This window comes from Bombina bombina, chromosome 6, assembly GCF_027579735.1.
Source record: "Bombina bombina isolate aBomBom1 chromosome 6, aBomBom1.pri, whole genome shotgun sequence".
NCBI classification, from domain to species: Eukaryota; Metazoa; Chordata; class Amphibia; order Anura; family Bombinatoridae; genus Bombina; species Bombina bombina.
The window spans coordinates 369,438,522-369,456,021 of record NC_069504.1 but is presented as its reverse complement, the minus strand read 5'-3'; the positions used below and the strand labels follow the sequence as shown (position 1 = coordinate 369,456,021).

Sequence of the window (17,500 nt, the reverse complement as noted above, 5' to 3'; positions counted from 1 at the left end):
GAGGCAGCTGTCTCATCCAAGCGGCGACTGCTGTCACCCCTTTGTGGACTTTTTTTCTTCGCGGTGGTGGGGTCTCTGGTGAGTGAGAGGATCAGCCGAGTGTCGTCGGTGTAGGAGACAATGTTAAGGTTGTGTCTCCATACGATGGCGGCAAGGGGGCCCATGTAGATGTTGAAGAGGGTAGGGTTCAGCGAAGAGCCTTGGGATACACCGCAGCTGATCTCTGTGGGCTTGGAGGTGAAGGGCGGGAGTCTTACTTTCTGGGTTCTGCCGGTGAGGAAGGAGATGATCCATTCCAGGGCTTTGTTGTGGATGCCGGCATCGTGTAGGCGGGTGCGGAGGGTGCGGTGTGTTGAATGCTGCTGAGAGGTCCAGGAGGATGAGGGCGGCAATCTCTCCTCCGTCATGTAGAGTGCGGACATCATCTGTGGTGGCGGAGGGCGGTCTTGGTGCTGTGGATGCTCCTGAAACCGGACTAGGAGGGGTCCAAGGTGTGGTTGGCTTCAATGTGGTCTACGAGTTGAGCGTTGATTGCCTTTTTGATGACTTTGGCTGGAAAGTGGAGTAGTGAGATGGGACGGAAATTCTTAGGGTCCTTGGGGTCTGCCGTAGATTTCTTCAGCAGGGGGTTCACCTCTGTGTGCTTCGGGGAAGGTGCCAGTCTCGATGGAGCAGTTTATGGAGCGGCGGAGTTCGGGGGCGATGGTGTCACTCGCTTTGTTGAAGATGTGATGCGGGCATGGGTCAGAGGGTGCTCCGGAGTGGATCGATCTCATGATCCATAGGGTGTCCTCTGTGGTGAGGGGGCCCCAGATGCTCCGTAGTGGGTAGGTGGAAGTGTTTATGGGTGGGGGTTGGCGGTGGTCGGTGAGGTCTGTGGCACGAGGCTGTCGTAGATGTCGACGATCTTGTGATGGAAGTATTTGGTGAGGTTGTCGCAGAGGTCCTGGGAGGGCGGGGATGTTGTCGGTGTCGCTGTTGGGTTTGGAGAATTCTTTGACTGTGAACAGCTCCTTGCTGTTGTGGGCGTTGGAGTTTATTCTGTCTTGGATTGCTTTTTTCTTGGTGGTTTTGATGAGATGGTGGTGGGTGGTGATGGCTTCTTTGTAGGCCGCTTTGTCCGAAGGAGTCTTGCTAGATCTCCAGGTTCTTTCTAGTCGCCTGCAATGGTGTTTGGAGTCCTGGAGGGCCAGGGTGAACCAGCTGGCCTTGTTGGTGGGTTGGCGCTGGACAGTTTCTTGAGGGGGGCAAGGGTGCGCAGCAGTGGAGGATGCGGGCGGTGGAGTTGGCATCTGTGGAGGTCGCTGGGGGGAACTGGTTCAGGGTGGAGTACAGCTGGTCTTTCGGTGATGCTGTTCCAGTTTCCGCTGGGCGGGTGGTGCTGCTGTATGTGTATGGTGGGTTTGTTGAAGGAGAAGTGTATGCAGTGATGTTCGGTGATAAGGGGTAAAGCAATAGAAGGACCAGACAGGCAGAGTTCAGTAACAGTATAGCAATCCAGCAGTTCAGAGGGTTAAGCAGGCAGAGTGGTCAGACAAGCAGAGTTCAGCAACAGTATAACAATCCAGCAGTTCAGGGGTTAAAGGGACACTGAACCCAAACTTTTTCTTTCATTATTCTGAAAGAGCATGTAATTTTAAGCAACTTTCTAATTTACTCCTATTATCAATTTTTCTTTGTTCTCTTGCTATCTTTATTTTAAAAAGAAGGCTTCTAAGCTAAGGAGCCAGACAATTTTTGGTTCAGACCCTGGGCAGTACTTGTTTATTGGTGGGTGAATGTATCCACCAATCGACAAGAACAACCCAGGTTGTTCACCAAAAATGGGTCGACATCTAAACTTACATTCTTGCTTTTCAAATAAAGATACCATGAGAATGAAGAAAATTTGATATTGGGAGTAAATTAGAAAGTTGCTTAAAATTGCATGCTCTATCTGAATCACAAAGGAGAAATTTTGGGTTCAGTGTCCCTTTAAGCAGAGTTTAGCAACAGTATAACATTCCAGCATAAAGTAATACAACACCCAGGAGCACACTAAGCAACACCTATACTTGGGCAGTGAAGATAGTAAGTGACAGACTTACAAAGGTTTAGGATTCGTGCCACAGGAGATTCGGACCGGCTTCAGAAGGGGAGAGACGTGTGGCGATGACTTCATCGCCGTACACTCACAGGAACCGCCGCATCCCTGGCAACAGCCAGAGGCACAACCGCTGCGTCCCTGGCAACAGCCAGAGGGGTGTGGCAGACGAGTTAAGGAGCAGGGGTCTTATGACCGCTGCTTCTTAACTTATGTTTCTGGCGAACCGGAAACATTGGGGGTAGATTGCAGCATCCTCTGCTTGGTAAATCTACCCGTTAATATTAAAATAAATGTGAGGATTGGTTAAGTGCATAGATTATATTTAGTTATATATAGGATGTTTTTGGTATTGTTGTTGTGTTTTTTTATTTTAAATATTTAACTTTTACTATTGCGTTTGGGCAAAGTAAGAGTTATCAACAATTGCAACATCAAATATGTGTAGATATGTAAAACCTTGTCATTTGCATTACACCTAAAACATGTTATTGTCCTGGGGGGCTGCTTCTCCATCTGTGTTAGTAGCAACCCCCCTTTCATCAGGAAGTCATGACTGGGCTTCACTGGCACTTTCTCATTATGAGTGTTGAAGAAGGGGCTCTTCAATAGCCTCTATCTCAGTGCCTGTGAAACTTAACAAGATCTTACTCTCTTTAACTGGTGCAAATAAGGGATCTTATTCTCTGTGAATAGCAGTTGCTTACCATAAAACAAGTGATCACCTGTAGCAGTAGTTGGACTTTAATTTTGCCGGAGAAGGAGAGGGGTTCCCTATGCCCCATATTTGACTTGACACCATAGGATAAAAGTGACCACCTACCTGCCCCACTGGTCACCATTTGAATGAAGGGGTAACATTCACTAAATGGACACTAGGACAATGCTTGCTAAGGGGTCCTCATCACCAAAAAAACCAGTGTAACATAAGATCTACTTCTGGTTAGGGTTCTCATACTCTTGTCAGTATGTAATTACCCTAACAATGACAGCATCTACCTAATGTATTTACTGTATGGGTGATTTGTGTGGATTGTTTCTCCAGTCTTATAAAGACATAAAACACACACAGACAACACCATTCATATGAAATAGTCGATTGGTCCTGAACTGACTGTTAAAGAAGGGATCCTTGGGTTGGGAAGTGTAAGTTATGCACAGCATCCCATCATAATGGATAGTACCCAGAACGTGACCAGTAAGGAATGGCCAAGACGTAGTTGGGCCGGCAAGTCAGCAACAAAGGTCGGCAACAGGAGAAATCAATAAGCAGAATGAAGCACACCCAGGAAAAGAATCCAATACACAGGCACACACAGGAAGCAGGAAGCTACTTTTATAATCAATTGATTAGGTCCAGAAGAGTCGTCAAAAATCAGGCCAGAGTGTCAGAAACTAGATAGGCCTAGGGTCTGAGGTCCAGGCAGCAAAATCCAGTAGAAGGGTCAAAGTTCAGGCGAAGCTCGGCAACAGGAGAAATCAATAAGCAAAATTAAGCACACCCAGGAACAGAATCCAATACACAGGTACAAACTGGAAGCTGCTTTTATAGGCAGTTGATTAGGTAACTGCCTGCAGCTGGCAGGTAAGTGGATCTAGAGAGCCAGTCAGAGCAGGCAGTATGCTATAACTATCCACACACAGACCCAGAGCTTTCCAGTGGCTCAAGTGACAAGGGAACTGGCCAGAGACTGGAGGTTCAAGTTTTGATCCAGGCATGCTGTGACAGAGCCCCCCTCAAGGGCCCTTCCGGGGAGAACAGGGTTGGTCAGGATGGTGGAGATGAAAATATTTTACAGGTAAGGGAGTAGGTCTTTGGCACATACCCAAGAACAGTCCTTGATTGGGTATCCCTTCTAATTCACAAGGTACAGAAGTCTTCGGCCTCTCCAAAAATGTCGTCCACTTCATACTCTGACCATTGATTTCTATAGGAGTGAGAAGTTTAGATACTTTGGAAAATCTGTTTCTTATTACTGGTTTCAATAGGGAGACATGAAACACAGGGTATATACTAAGGGAGGATGCAAGAACTAGATGATAAGCCTCTGAATTTACTTGTTTCAGGATGCAAAATGGGCCTATGATTTGAAGACCCAATTTGGCAGATACTTGTTTTAGATTCCAGGTAGCTAACAAGACTGGTCGATAGGAAGGAGCTATTGTCATTTTCTGTTGGCTTGTTTCTGGTATTGTTGGTTTCCAATGGTGTAGGATGTGAGTAATTCTCTTGTTAGCTGCTGGTACAGTAGAGCTTGCAGCGGAGACATGTGGTGGACAATATGGTATAAAGAGTTGTGAGCAAACGCAGCTAAAGATAATACAATTGTGGAACTCATTACCAGAGGTGGTAGTGAAGGCCAATACCTTAGATACATTTAAAAAGGTTTTGCATATATTTCTGTCTAGAAAAAGAATTCAGGGATATGATTGCTTGTATTAATTGGGTCACCTTTTTAATGGGATTAATTAAAGCTCAACTGGAGCTTTTTTGTAAGTATATTTGATTTGTAAAGGTTGCACTCAATGGACCTCTCTCTTTTTTTCGACATAATCTACTATGTTACTATGTATGTAAAGGTAGGAGTTCAGACTAGTTATCCTGTTTAATGGTAGACCATGAAAACAGAATGTGAGTGACAAAAAGTGTAGCCAATCTCTGAGGTGTAGGTAGTCCTGAGAGGGGAACAAAGTTAGCCATTTTGGAAAATCTGTCGACTATAACCCATATGGTATTGTAGTTTATATATACATTTTCCAATTTACTTCTCTTCTCTAATTTACTTCATTTACTTGGTATCCATTGTTAAAAAACATACATAAGTAGACGCAGAAGCAATGCTCTACTGTGAGCTAGCTGCTTGTCACTGTCTCATCCAATGTGTTCAGCTAGGCCCCAGTAGAGGATTACTCTCCTTCAACAAAGGATACCAAGATAATTAAACATTTCATAATAGAAGTAAATCTGAAGTCTGAAAATTGTATGCCCTATCTGAAACTCAAAAGTTTTATTTTTTCTTTCATGATTGTCCTTTTAAGGTCCATTTTTCAACTCATGTTTATTCTATAACATTTTTGCTGTGAAGAAGGGGGATCTTATTTCTGCAGGCACAAATTCACCATTTTGACATCTACAAAATCAATAATATGTGATAAAATGATGCCCAAAATTTATGACAAACCTCTGGGAGAGCATGGCATTGTGAAAGGATTAATCAAATTAATTTACCAAAAAAAACCATTGCAGCCATTAATATACAGCATCTTGCTATATAATTAAAAACAAATCTATATTTCAGGATGAAAAACTTTAAAGATAGTTTCTATTAATAATGACTTATTTTTGAATGCAAAGTTAATAAACAGAAGAAAAATCTAAATCAAATTATTTGGTGTGACTACTTTTGCATTCAAAACAGCATCAATTTTTTTTTAGGTAAGTTTGCATACAGTTTTTTAAGGAACTTGGCAGTTAGGTTGTTCCAAACATCTTGACCTATTGGAGAACTTACCACAGCAGTTCTGCTGTGGATAGGTAACCTTGGTTGCTTCTATCTCTGTATATTCAGACTCAAAGATGTTGAGATCAGGTCTCTATAGTACGCTGAACATAGTACTTAATGACTTTGGCTGTATGTTTGTGGTCTTTGTCATACTGCAGAATACATTTGTGAACAATCATATGCCTCCCTTATGGTATTGCATATTGGATAAGTATTATCTGTCTCTACTTCTCAACATTGAGGAGACCTTTAATTCTGATATAATCCTCCGTTCCATATGCAGAAATGCAGCCCCAAACTTTCAAGGAACCTTTACAATGCTGTTGCCTGCAGACACTCATTCTTGTATGGCTCTCCAGCCTTTCAGCAAACAAACTACCTTTGGCTATAGCAAAACATTACACATTTTGACTCCTCAGTCCAAAGCACATGCTGCCTGTTTCCTTGTATGAGGTATTGCTTTTTGGCCACAAGTCTTCCATGAAGACCACATCTGTCCAGACTTCTCCTGGGTGTACCAGAGTCCCACTGGTTTCTGCCAATTTTGAACTGATGACACTGTTGGGCATCTCCTGATTGTGATGGGAAGTAAGCATGAAAAGCACCCTTTTTAACATATTACACTATGACTATTCTTTTTATTTCTCATGTTTCTGGTGGTTGCATATTGATTTGATGAAGTATGAACTGAAGTGTGTTTTAAGTGAAATCATAGCTGCCTTTGTTACCACATTTCTTTCCTAAGATATGGAGAGGCCACAACGTCATTTAATTACTAGTGGGAATATCACTCCTGGCCAGCAGAAGGAGGCAAAGAGCACCACTGCGAAGCTGTTAATTGTCACTCCCATAATCTCCAGTTAATGGAGGAGGTGAAGTTTGGTGTCTGAAGAAATTAATTCCTTCTTCGGGTACTTTTCCCTGCAAGCAAGGATTTGGGTTTAGCCGAGTCCACCTCAGTCTCTTCAGTAGTGTAGTGGTGGCTTTTAAGCAGTTAGAAAGTTGTGAGGTAGTCCTTGCTTTGTTTCCTTACACATTGCTGCCCATGGCACAGAAAGAGTTGATTACTCTGTTCTTTCTTTTTCTACAGGTCTCTGTAAGGAGAATGTGTCCTTTCATGCCTTGTGAGCTGTCTTCCTGCCGTGCTTTTATCTTCTAGGTCTTGGAGACTTGCACTTCAGAAGAATGTCATATGCAGTAGATGGGAACATTTTTAAAATCCTTTATACAGGATTTTCTTTGGCAGTGGGCAGGCACATTATGTATGTTGAGACTAGGGTTTAATCTTCCCTTTATTGGGACGTTTTCCTATTTGGGCTAATTTTGTTGAAATACTTTATTAGTATATGTGTGTGGCTTATGTTATATACAGGGATTTATGTATAAACTTAAAATTTGGCAGTTGGTTTTCTTTGCTTGCTTAGCTAGAACAGGCTAACTGACAGACTGCTTGAGCGTTTGTGTAAATTAAGCTCCGACGGCTTCCTCCCTCTGCCGGTCATGTGACTTCTCTCTGATGTCGGATATTCGCGGAGCGGCGTCATTGAATTTCAGTCTCTTCAGTGTCGATCTACTATATGATCGTTTTAGAGACTTCTGGCAGCCAAATTGTGGTATTAAAAATTCTTAGTGTATTTAAAAAATTTCTACAATTTGGGGAATTTTTTATTTAGTATTATGGACATGTACCAAGACTCTGTGTCTTTTGACAAATGCTTGTTATGCCTTGAGGCACAAATAGTTTTGCCTATGCAATTCTGTGCTGCATGCTTAGCTAGAACACTTCAATTTAAAGATAAATTGTTGCCCTCTGAGCGGAATGTCTCTCAGGATAATGCTGTTCAGGCAATGCCACAGCTTTCTCCTCAAATGTCCCAAGCTTTTATGGCGTCACATACAGTGCCCTGCAGTTCCTCTGCCTGCAGATTTTGCTGCACAGGTATCTTCTGCGGTATCTGCAGCATTATCTGCTTTTCCTATGCTGGGAAAACGCAAGAGTATAATTAGTCATTCAGATAGTAAGGTTTCTGTTCCACCTACTGCTATGTAGGTTGCCCTCCCTCATAAGTCTGATGAGGAGGATACGTTGGTAGCCTCTGAGGGTGAAATCTCAGATTCGGACAGTATTATTCCTTCGTCTGATACTGAAGAAGTAAACTTCAGATTTAAGCTTGAACACCTTCGTGTACTTTTAAAGGAGGTATTGGCTACTTTGGACGACTCCGATACTTCTGTCTTTGTCAACCTTAAGAAGTCTAGTAAACTTAAAGGGACAGACTACACCATAATTTTTATTGCTTAAAAAGGATAATCCCTTTATTACCCATTCCCTAGTTTTGCACACGCAACACAGTTATATTAATAAACGTTTTATCTCTGTGATTACCTTGTATCTAAGCCGCTGCAAACTGCCCCCTTATTTCAGTTCTTTTGACAGACATGAACTAACACCCTCTAGTGGTGAAAAACTGTCACTCTGGCTAAGAGAACTACGATCCCTATAGAGTATAGCTGCTCCTTTAAGGATCCCATGGACAAAAAGCTGGAAGCTTATTTGAAGATGTATGTTCATCAAGGTCTTTAATGGCAGCCTGCAGTTTGTATTGCCACAGTAGCAAGTGTGGCATCTTGTTGGTGCGACGCCTTGTCTGAATCAATTTTAGTAGAGACTCTGTTGGAGGAGATACAAGATAGGATTAAGGCTCTCAAACTAGCCAATTCCTTTATTTCTGATGCTAACATGCAAGTTATTAGATTGGGAGTCAAAATGTCTGGCTTCTCTGTCCTAGCCTGTAGGGCATTGTGGCTAAAATCTTGATCAGCTGATGTTACCACTATGTCCAAGCGCCTGGCGCTTGTTCGTACCTTGTCTGGCAGAAATAATTTCTGATATTATGGGTGAAAAAGGGTCTTTTCTACTGCAAGACAAGAAGAACAGACTCAAAGGACGTCAAAGTAATTTTTGTTCCTTTCGTAACATCAAAGGTCAAAAGTCTTCTCCCTCTTCCAAACAGGAGCAGTCCAAGTCTTCTTGGAAGCCCAATCAGTCTTGGAATAAGGGAAAGCAATCCAAGAAACCCTCAGCTGAGTCTGTCAGCATGAAGGGTCGGCCCCTGGTGCGGGTTTGGATCAAGTTGGGGGCAGACTTTCCTTGTTTGGTCAAGCATGGAGACGAGATGTCCCAGATCCTTGGGCTGTGGACATAGTATCTCAGGGTTTCAAAATAGAATTCAAAACTTTCCCTCCCAGGGGCAGATTCCACCTCACAAGATTATCTGCAGACCAGGTTAAAAAAGAGGCATTCTTGAACTGCATTCAGGACCTTTCCTCCCTGGGAGTGATTGTTCCAGTAAGGGAACAGGGTCTAGGATTCTATTCAAATCTGTTTGTGGTTCCCAAAAAAGAGGGTACTTTTCGACCCATTTTAGACGTAGTGACTCAACAAGTTTCTCAGGGGTACCGTCTTTCAAAATGGAAACCATTCGTTCTATTCTTCCTTTGGTCCAAGAGGGTCAATTCATTGCAACCAAAGACCTGAAGGACGCGTATCTTCATGTTCCCATCCACAGGGATCATCACAAATTCCTGAGATTCGCCTTTCTAGACAAACACTTTCATTTTGTGGCTCTTCCGTTTGGACTTAACACAGCTCCAAGAATTTTCTCAAAGGTTTTGGGGGCCCTCTTGGCAGTGATCAGGTCTTGGGGAATTGCAGTGGCGCCATACCTGGACGACATATTGGTTCAGGCGCCATCTTTTCAACAAGCAAACTCTCTCATACAGAGATCTTATTGTCTTTTCTACGTTCCCACGGTTGGAAAGTGAATCTGGAAAAGAGTTCCCTTGTTCCAGCTACAAGGATGGTTTTCTTATGGACCACAATAGATTCCCTATCTATGAATTTTTTTCTGACGGAGGTCAGAAAATCCAAAATTCTCTTCTCTTGCCTCTCTCTTCAGTCTATTGTTCAGCCATCAGTGGCTCAATGTATTGAGGTAATTGGTCTGATGATCGCTTCCATGGGCATCATTCCTTTTGCTCGATTCCATTTGAGAGCTCTGCAATTATGCATGCTCAGACAATGGAACAGAGATCATTCGGATCTGTCTCAGAGGATAGATCTAAACCAGTCGACAAACTCTCTCCCGTGGTGGTTTCCTCAGGACCATCTGTCTCAGGGCACATGATTCCAGAGACCTTCCTGGGTGATTGTGACCACGTATGCCAGCCTGCTAGGCTGGGGAGCAGTCTGGAACTCGTTAAAGGCGCAGGCACTATGGACTCGGGAGGATTCTGCTCTCCCCATAAACATCTTGGAGTTGAGAGCGATTTTACAATGCTCTGATGGCTTGGCCTCAATTGTCTTTAGCCCGGTTTATCAGATTTTAGTCTGACATCACCTCAGTGGCTGACATCAACCACCAGGGAGAAACTCTGAGTTCCTTAGCCATGAAGGAGGTGGCACGGATTATTTAGCGGGCGGAAGCTCACAATTGTTTTCTGCCATCCACATTCCTGGAGTGGACAACTGGGAAGCGGATTTCCTGAGCAGACAGACATTTCATCCCGGGAGTGGGCTCTCCACCCGGAGGTGTTCTCCAGGCTAACCCTTAAATGGGGGTGCCGGAATTGGATTGTCAGGCTGCTCTGAAAGAGGCTCTGGCGGTTCCCTGGGATTTCGGTCTAGCATACCGGTTTCCTCCGTTTGCACTCCTTCCACGAGTTATTGCTCATATCAAACAAGAGAGAGCATCGGTAATTCTAATAGCTCTTGCATGGCCTCACAGGATCTGGTATGCAGACCTAGTGAAGATGTCATCTCGGCCCCTTGGAGATTGCCTCTGAAGAAGGACCTTCTTACTCAGGGTCCATTCCTCCATCCAAATCTCATTTCTCCAACATAGGTGTGTCCGGTCCACGGCGTCATCCTTACTTGTGGGATATTCTCTTCCCCAACAGGAAATGGCAAAGAGCCCAGCAAAGCTGGTCACATGATCCCTCCTAGGCTCCGCCTTCCCCAGTCATTCTCTTTGCCGTTGTACAGGCAACATCTCCACGGAGATGGCTTAGAGTTTTTTAGTGTTTAACTGTAGTTTTTATTATTCAATCAAGAGTTTGTTATTTTAAAATAGTGCTGGTATGTACTATTTACTCTGAAACAGAAAAGAGATGAAGATTTCTGTTTGTAAGAGGAAAATGATTTTAGCAACCGTTACTAAAATCGATGGCTGTTTCCACACAGGACTGTTGAGAGGAATTAACTTCAGTTGGGGGAACAGTGAGCAGACTTTTGCTGCTTGAGGTATGACACATTCTAACAAGACGATGTAATGCTGGAAGCTGTCATTTTCCCTATGGGATCCGGTAAGCCATTTTTATTACATAAAGAAAAAAAAGGGCTTCACAAGGGCTTTTTAAGACTGTAGACATTTTCTGGGCTAAATCGATTTATATATAAACATATTTTATACTCCATAGCCTTGAGGAATTATTTTAATCTTGGGAATTATGTAAAATAACCGGCAGGCACTGTATTGGACACCTTATTCTCTAGGGGCTTTCCCTAATCATAGGCAGAGTCTCATTTTCGCGCCTCTATTGCGCACTTGTTTTTGAGATGCATGACATGCAGATGCATGTGTGAGGAGCTCTGATACATAGAAAAGACTTTCTGAAGGCGTCATTTGGTATCGTATTCCCCTTTGGGCTTGGTTGGGTCTCAGCAAAGCAGATACCAGGGACTGTAAAGGGGTTAAATATAAAAACGGCTCCGGTTCCGTTATTTTAAGGGTTAAAGCTTCCAAATTTGGTGTGCAATACTTTTAAGGCTTTAAGACACTGTGGTGAAATTTTGGTGAATTTTGAACAATTCCTTCATACTTTTTCGCAATTGCAGTAATAAAGTGTGTTCAGTTTAAAATTTAAAGTGACAGTAACGGTTTATTTTAAAACGTTTTTTGTACTTTGTTATCAAGTTTTTGCCTGTTTTAACATGTCTGAACTACCAGATAGACTGTGTTCTGAATGTGGGGAAGCCAAGGTTCCTTCTCATTTAAATAGATGTGATTTATGTGACACAAAATTTAGAGAAAATGATGCCCAAGATGATTCCTCAAGTGAGGGGAGTAAGCATGGTACTGCATCATCCCCTCCTTCGTCTACACCAGTCTTGCCCACACAGGAGGCCCCTAGTACATCTAGCGCGCCAATACTCCTTACTATGCAACAATTAACGGCTGTAATGGATAATTCTATCAAAAACATTTTAGCCAAAATGCCCACTTATCAGCGAAAGCGCGACTGCTCTGTTTTAGAAAATACTGAAGAGCATGAGGACGCTGATGATATTGGTTCTGAAGGGCCCCTACACCAGTCTGAGGGGGCCAGGGAGGTTTTGTCTGAGGGAGAAATTTCAGATTCAGGGAAAATTTCTCAACAAGCTGAACCTGATGTGATTACATTTAAATTTAAATTGGAACATCTCCGCACTCTGCTTAAGGAGGTGTTATCCACTCTGGATGATTGTGAGAATTTGGTCATTCCAGAGAAACTATGTAAAATGGACAAGTTCCTAGAGGTCCCGGGGCCCCCCGAAGCTTTTCCTATACCCAAGCGGGTGGCGGACATTGTAAATAAAGAATGGGAAAGGCCCGGTATACCTTTCGTCCCTCCCCCCATATTTAAAAAATTGTTTCCTATGGTCGACCCCAGAAAGGACTTATGGCAGACAGTCCCCAAGGTCGAGGGGGCGGTTTCTACTCTAAACAAACGCACCACTATACCCATAGAAGATAGTTGTGCTTTCAAAGATCCTATGGATAAAAGATTAGAAGGTTTGCTTAAAAAGATGTTTGTTCAGCAAGGTTACCTTCTACAACCAATTTCATGCATTGTTCCTGTCACTACAGCAGCGTGTTTCTGGTTCGATGAGCTAGAAAAGGCGCTCAATAATAATTCTTCTTCTTATGAGGAGATTATGGACAGAATTCATGCTCTCAAATTGGCTAATTCTTTCACCCTAGACGCCACTTTGCAATTGGCTAGGTTAGCGGCGAAAAATTCTGGTTTTGCTATTGTGGCGCGCAGAGCGCTTTGGTTAAAATCTTGGTCAGCGGATGCGTCTTCCAAGAACAAATTGCTTAACATTCCTTTCAAGGGGAAAACGCTGTTTGGCCCTGACTTGAAAGAGATTATCTCTGATATCACTGGGGGCAAGGGCCACGCCCTTCCTCAGGATAGGTCTTTCAAGGCCAAAAATAAACCTAATTTTCGTCCCTTTCGCAGAAACGGACCAGCCCCAAGTGCTACGTCCTCTAAGCAAGAGGGTAATACTTCTCAAGCCAAGCCAGCCTGGAGACCAATGCAAGGCTGGAACAAAGGAAAGCAGGCCAAGAAACCTGCCACTGCTACCAAGACAGCATGAGATGTTGGCCCCCGATCCGGGACCGGATCTGGTGGGGGGCAGACTCTCTCTCTTCGCTCAGGCTTGGGCAAGAGATGTTCTGGATCCTTGGGCACTAGAAATAGTCTCCCAAGGTTATCTTCTGGAATTCAAGGGGCTTCCCCCAAGGGGGAGGTTCCACAGGTCTCAATTGTCTTCAGACCACATAAAAAGACAGGCATTCTTACATTGTGTAGAAGACCTGTTAAAAATGGGAGTGATTCATCCTGTTCCTTTAGGAGAACAAGGGATGGGGTTCTACTCCAATCTGTTCGTAGTTCCCAAAAAAGAGGGAACATTCAGACCAATCTTAGATCTCAAGATCCTAAACAAGTTTCTCAAGGTTCCATCGTTCAAAATGGAAACCATTCGAACAATTCTTCCTTCCATCCAGGAAGGTCAATTCATGACCACGGTGGATTTAAAGGATGCGTATCTACATATTCCTATCCACAAGGAACATCATCGGTTCCTAAGGTTTGCATTCCTGGACAAGCATTACCAGTTTGTGGCACTTCCGTTCAGATTAGCCACTGCTCCAAAGATTTTCACAAAGGTACTAGGGTCCCTTCTAGCGGTGCTAAGACCAAGGGGCATTGCAGTAGTACCTTACTTGGACGACATTCTGATTCAAGCGTCGTCCCTTCCTCAAGCAAAGGCTCACACGGACATTGTCCTGGCCTTTCTCAGATCTCACGGGTGGAAAGTGAACGTAGAAAAAAGTTCTCTATCTCCGTCAACAAGGGTTCCCTTCTTGGGAACAATAATAGACTCCTTAGAAATGAGGATTTTTCTGACAGAGGCCAGAAAATCAAAACTTCTAAACTCTTGTCAAATACTTCATTCTGTTCCTCTTCCTTCCATAGCGCAGTGCATGGAAGTAATAGGTTTGATGGTAGCGGCAATGGACATAGTTCCTTTTGCGCGAATTCATCTAAGACCATTACAACTGTGCATGCTCAGTCAGTGGAATGGGGACTATACAGACTTGTCTCCGACGATACAAGTAGATCAGAGGACCAGAGATTCACTCCGTTGGTGGCTGTCCCTGGACAACCTGTCACAGGGGATGAGCTTCCGCAGACCAGAGTGGGTCATTGTCACGACCGACGCCAGTCTGGTGGGCTGGGGCGCGGTCTGGGGACCCCTGAAAGCTCAGGGTCTTTGGTCTCGGGAAGAATCTCTTCTCCCGATAAATATTCTGGAACTGAGAGCGATATTCAATGCTCTCAAGGCTTGGCCTCAGCTAGCAAAGGCCAAGTTCATACGGTTTCAATCAGACAACATGACGACTGTTGCGTACATCAACCATCAGGGGGGAACAAGGAGTTCCCTGGCGATGGAAGAAGTGACCAAAATCATTCAATGGGCGGAGACTCACTCCTGCCACTTGTCCGCAATCCACATCCCAGGAGTGGAAAATTGGGAAGCGGATTTTCTGAGTCGTCAGACATTTCATCCGGGGGAGTGGGAACTCCATCCGGAAATCTTTGCCCAAATTACTCAATTGTGGGGCATTCCAGACATGGATCTGATGGCCTCTCGTCAGAACTTCAAGGTTCCTTGCTACGGGTCCAGATCCAGGGATCCCAAGGCGACTCTAGTAGATGCACTAGTAGCACCTTGGACCTTCAAACTAGCTTATGTATTCCCGCCGTTTCCTCTCATCCCCAGGCTGGTAGCCAGGATCAATCAGGAGAGGGCATCGGTGATCTTGATAGCTCCTGCGTGGCCACGCAGGACTTGGTATGCAGACCTGGTGAATATGTCATCGGCTCCACCATGGAAGCTACCTTTGAGACGAGACCTTCTTGTTCAAGGTCCGTTCGAACATCCGAATCTGGTCTCACTCCAACTGACTGCTTGGAGATTGAACGCTTGATCTTATCAAAGCGAGGGTTCTCAGATTCTGTCATTGATACTCTTGTTCAGGCCAGAAAGCCTGTAACTAGAAAAATTTACCACAAAATATGGAAAAAATATATCTGTTGGTGTGAATCTAAAGGATTCCCTTGGGACAAGGTAAAAATTCCTAAGATTCTATCCTTTCTTCAAGAAGGTTTGGAGAAAGGATTATCTGCTAGTTCCTTGAAGGGACAGATTTCTGCCTTGTCTGTGTTACTTCACAAAAAGCTGGCAGCTGTGCCAGATGTTCAAGCCTTTGTTCAGGCTCTGGTTAGAATCAAGCCTGTTTACAAACCTTTGACTCCTCCTTGGAGTCTCAATTTAGTTCTTTCAGTTCTTCAGGGGGTTCCGTTTGAACCCTTACATTCCGTTGATATTAAGTTATTATCTTGGAAAGTTTTGTTTTTGGTTGCAATTTCTTCTGCTAGAAGAGTTTCAGAATTATCTGCTCTGCAGTGTTCTCCTCCTTATCTGGTGTTCCATGCAGATAAGGTGGTTTTACGTACTAAACCTGGTTTTCTTCCGAAAGTTGTTTCTAACAAAAACATTAACCAGGAGATAGTCGTGCCTTCTTTGTGTCCGAATCCAGTTTCAAAGAAGGAACGTTTGTTGCACAATTTGGATGTTGTTCGTGCTCTAAAATTCTATTTAGATGCTACAAAGGATTTTAGACAAACATCTTCCTTGTTTGTTGTTTATTCTGGTAAAAGGAGAGGTCAAAAAGCAACTTCTACCTCTCTCTCTTTTTGGATTAAAAGCATCATCAGATTGGCTTATGAGACTGCCGGACGGCAGCCTCCTGAAAGAATCACAGCTCATTCCACTAGGGCTGTGGCTTCCACATGGGCCTTCAAGAACGAGGCTTCTGTTGATCAGATATGTAAGGCAGCGACTTGGTCTTCACTGCACACTTTTACTAAATTTTACAAGTTTGATACTTTTGCTTCTTCTGAGGCTATTTTTGGGAGAAAGGTTTTGCAAGCCGTGGTGCCTTCCATCTAGGTGACCTGATTTGCTCCCTCCCTTCATCCGTGTCCTAAAGCTTTGGTATTGGTTCCCACAAGTAAGGATGACGCCGTGGACCGGACACACCTATGTTGGAGAAAACAGAATTTATGTTTACCTGATAAATTACTTTCTCCAACGGTGTGTCCGGTCCACGGCCCGCCCTGGTTTTTTAATCAGGTCTGATAATTTATTTTCTTTAACTACAGTCACCACGGTATCATATGGTTTCTCCTATGCAAATATTCCTCCTTTACGTCGGTCGAATGACTGGGGAAGGCGGAGCCTAGGAGGGATCATGTGACCAGCTTTGCTGGGCTCTTTGCCATTTCCTGTTGGGGAAGAGAATATCCCACAAGTAAGGATGACGCCGTGGACCGGACACACCGTTGGAGAAAGTAATTTATCAGGTAAACATAAATTCTGTTTTATCTGAAGCCGTCTGCTTGGAGATTTTGAACGTTTAGTTCTGGCTAAGCGTGGATTTTCTGAGTCGGCCAATGAGATCATGATCCAGGCTCGCAAGCTTGTTACTCGAAAAAATTACCATAAGGTATGGCGTAAATACCTTTTATTGGTGTGAATCTAAGGGCTACTCTTTGAGTAGGGTCAGGATTCCTAAAATTTTTGTCTTTTCTCCAGGAAGGTCTGGAGAAAGGGTTGTCAGTTAGTTCTCTGAAAGGTCAGATTTCTGCATTATCGATTTTGTTACTCAAGTGTCTGGCGGATAGGATTCTGTCAGGCCCTGGTCAGAATCAGGCCTGTGTTTAAACCTGTTGCTCCTCCTTGGAGCCTTAATCTTGTTCTTAAAGTTTTGCAGCAGGCTCCGTTTTGAGCCAATGCATTCCATAGATATTTATTTGCTATCTTGGAAGGTTTTGTTTCTTATTGCTATCTCTTCTGCTCTGAGAGTTTCGGAAATCTCTGCTTTGCAGTGTGATTCCCCTTACCTTATCTATCATGCGGATAAGGCGGTTCTTCGTTCCAAATTGGGGTTTCTTCCTAAAGTGGTTTCAGATAGAAATATTAATCAGGAAATTGTTCTTCCTTCTCTCTGTCCCAATCCTTCTCATAAAGAACGTCTGTTGTGCATACTCTAAAATTCTATCTACAGGCAACTAAGGATTTTCGCCAGTCTTCTGCCCTGTTTGTTTGTTTCTCAGGAAAACTTAAGGGTCAGAAGGCTACTTCTCTTTCCCTCTGGTTGAGAAGTATGATTCGCTTTGCTTATGAGACTAATGGACAGCAGCCTCCTGAGAGAATTACAGCTCATTTCATTAGGGCTGTCTCCTCTTCTTGGGATTTCAAAAATTAAGCTTCTGTGGAACAGATTTGCAAGGCTGCAACTTGGTCCTCTCTGCATACTTTTTCCAAATTTGATACTTTTGCCTCGGCTGAGGCCTCATTTGGGAGAAAGGGTTCTTCAAGCGGTGGTGCCTTCTGTTTAGATCTGCCTGTCTTGTTCTCCCTCCCTGTTTATTCTGTGTCCTCTAGCTTGGGTATTGGTTCCCACTAGTAATTGAATGAATGACGTTGTGGACTCTCCATATAATAGGAAAGAAA

The 17,500-nt window shown here is 43.7% G+C and overlaps 1 protein-coding gene across 1 annotated transcript in view; it reads left to right on the top strand.

Annotated features, from left to right (window-relative positions):
* The window catches only part of LOC128665078 (BRCA1-A complex subunit RAP80), a 103,660-nt gene that overhangs the window by 85,695 nt on the left and 465 nt on the right, over positions 1-17,500 (top strand). The gene's annotated exons all lie outside the window — the stretch shown is intronic.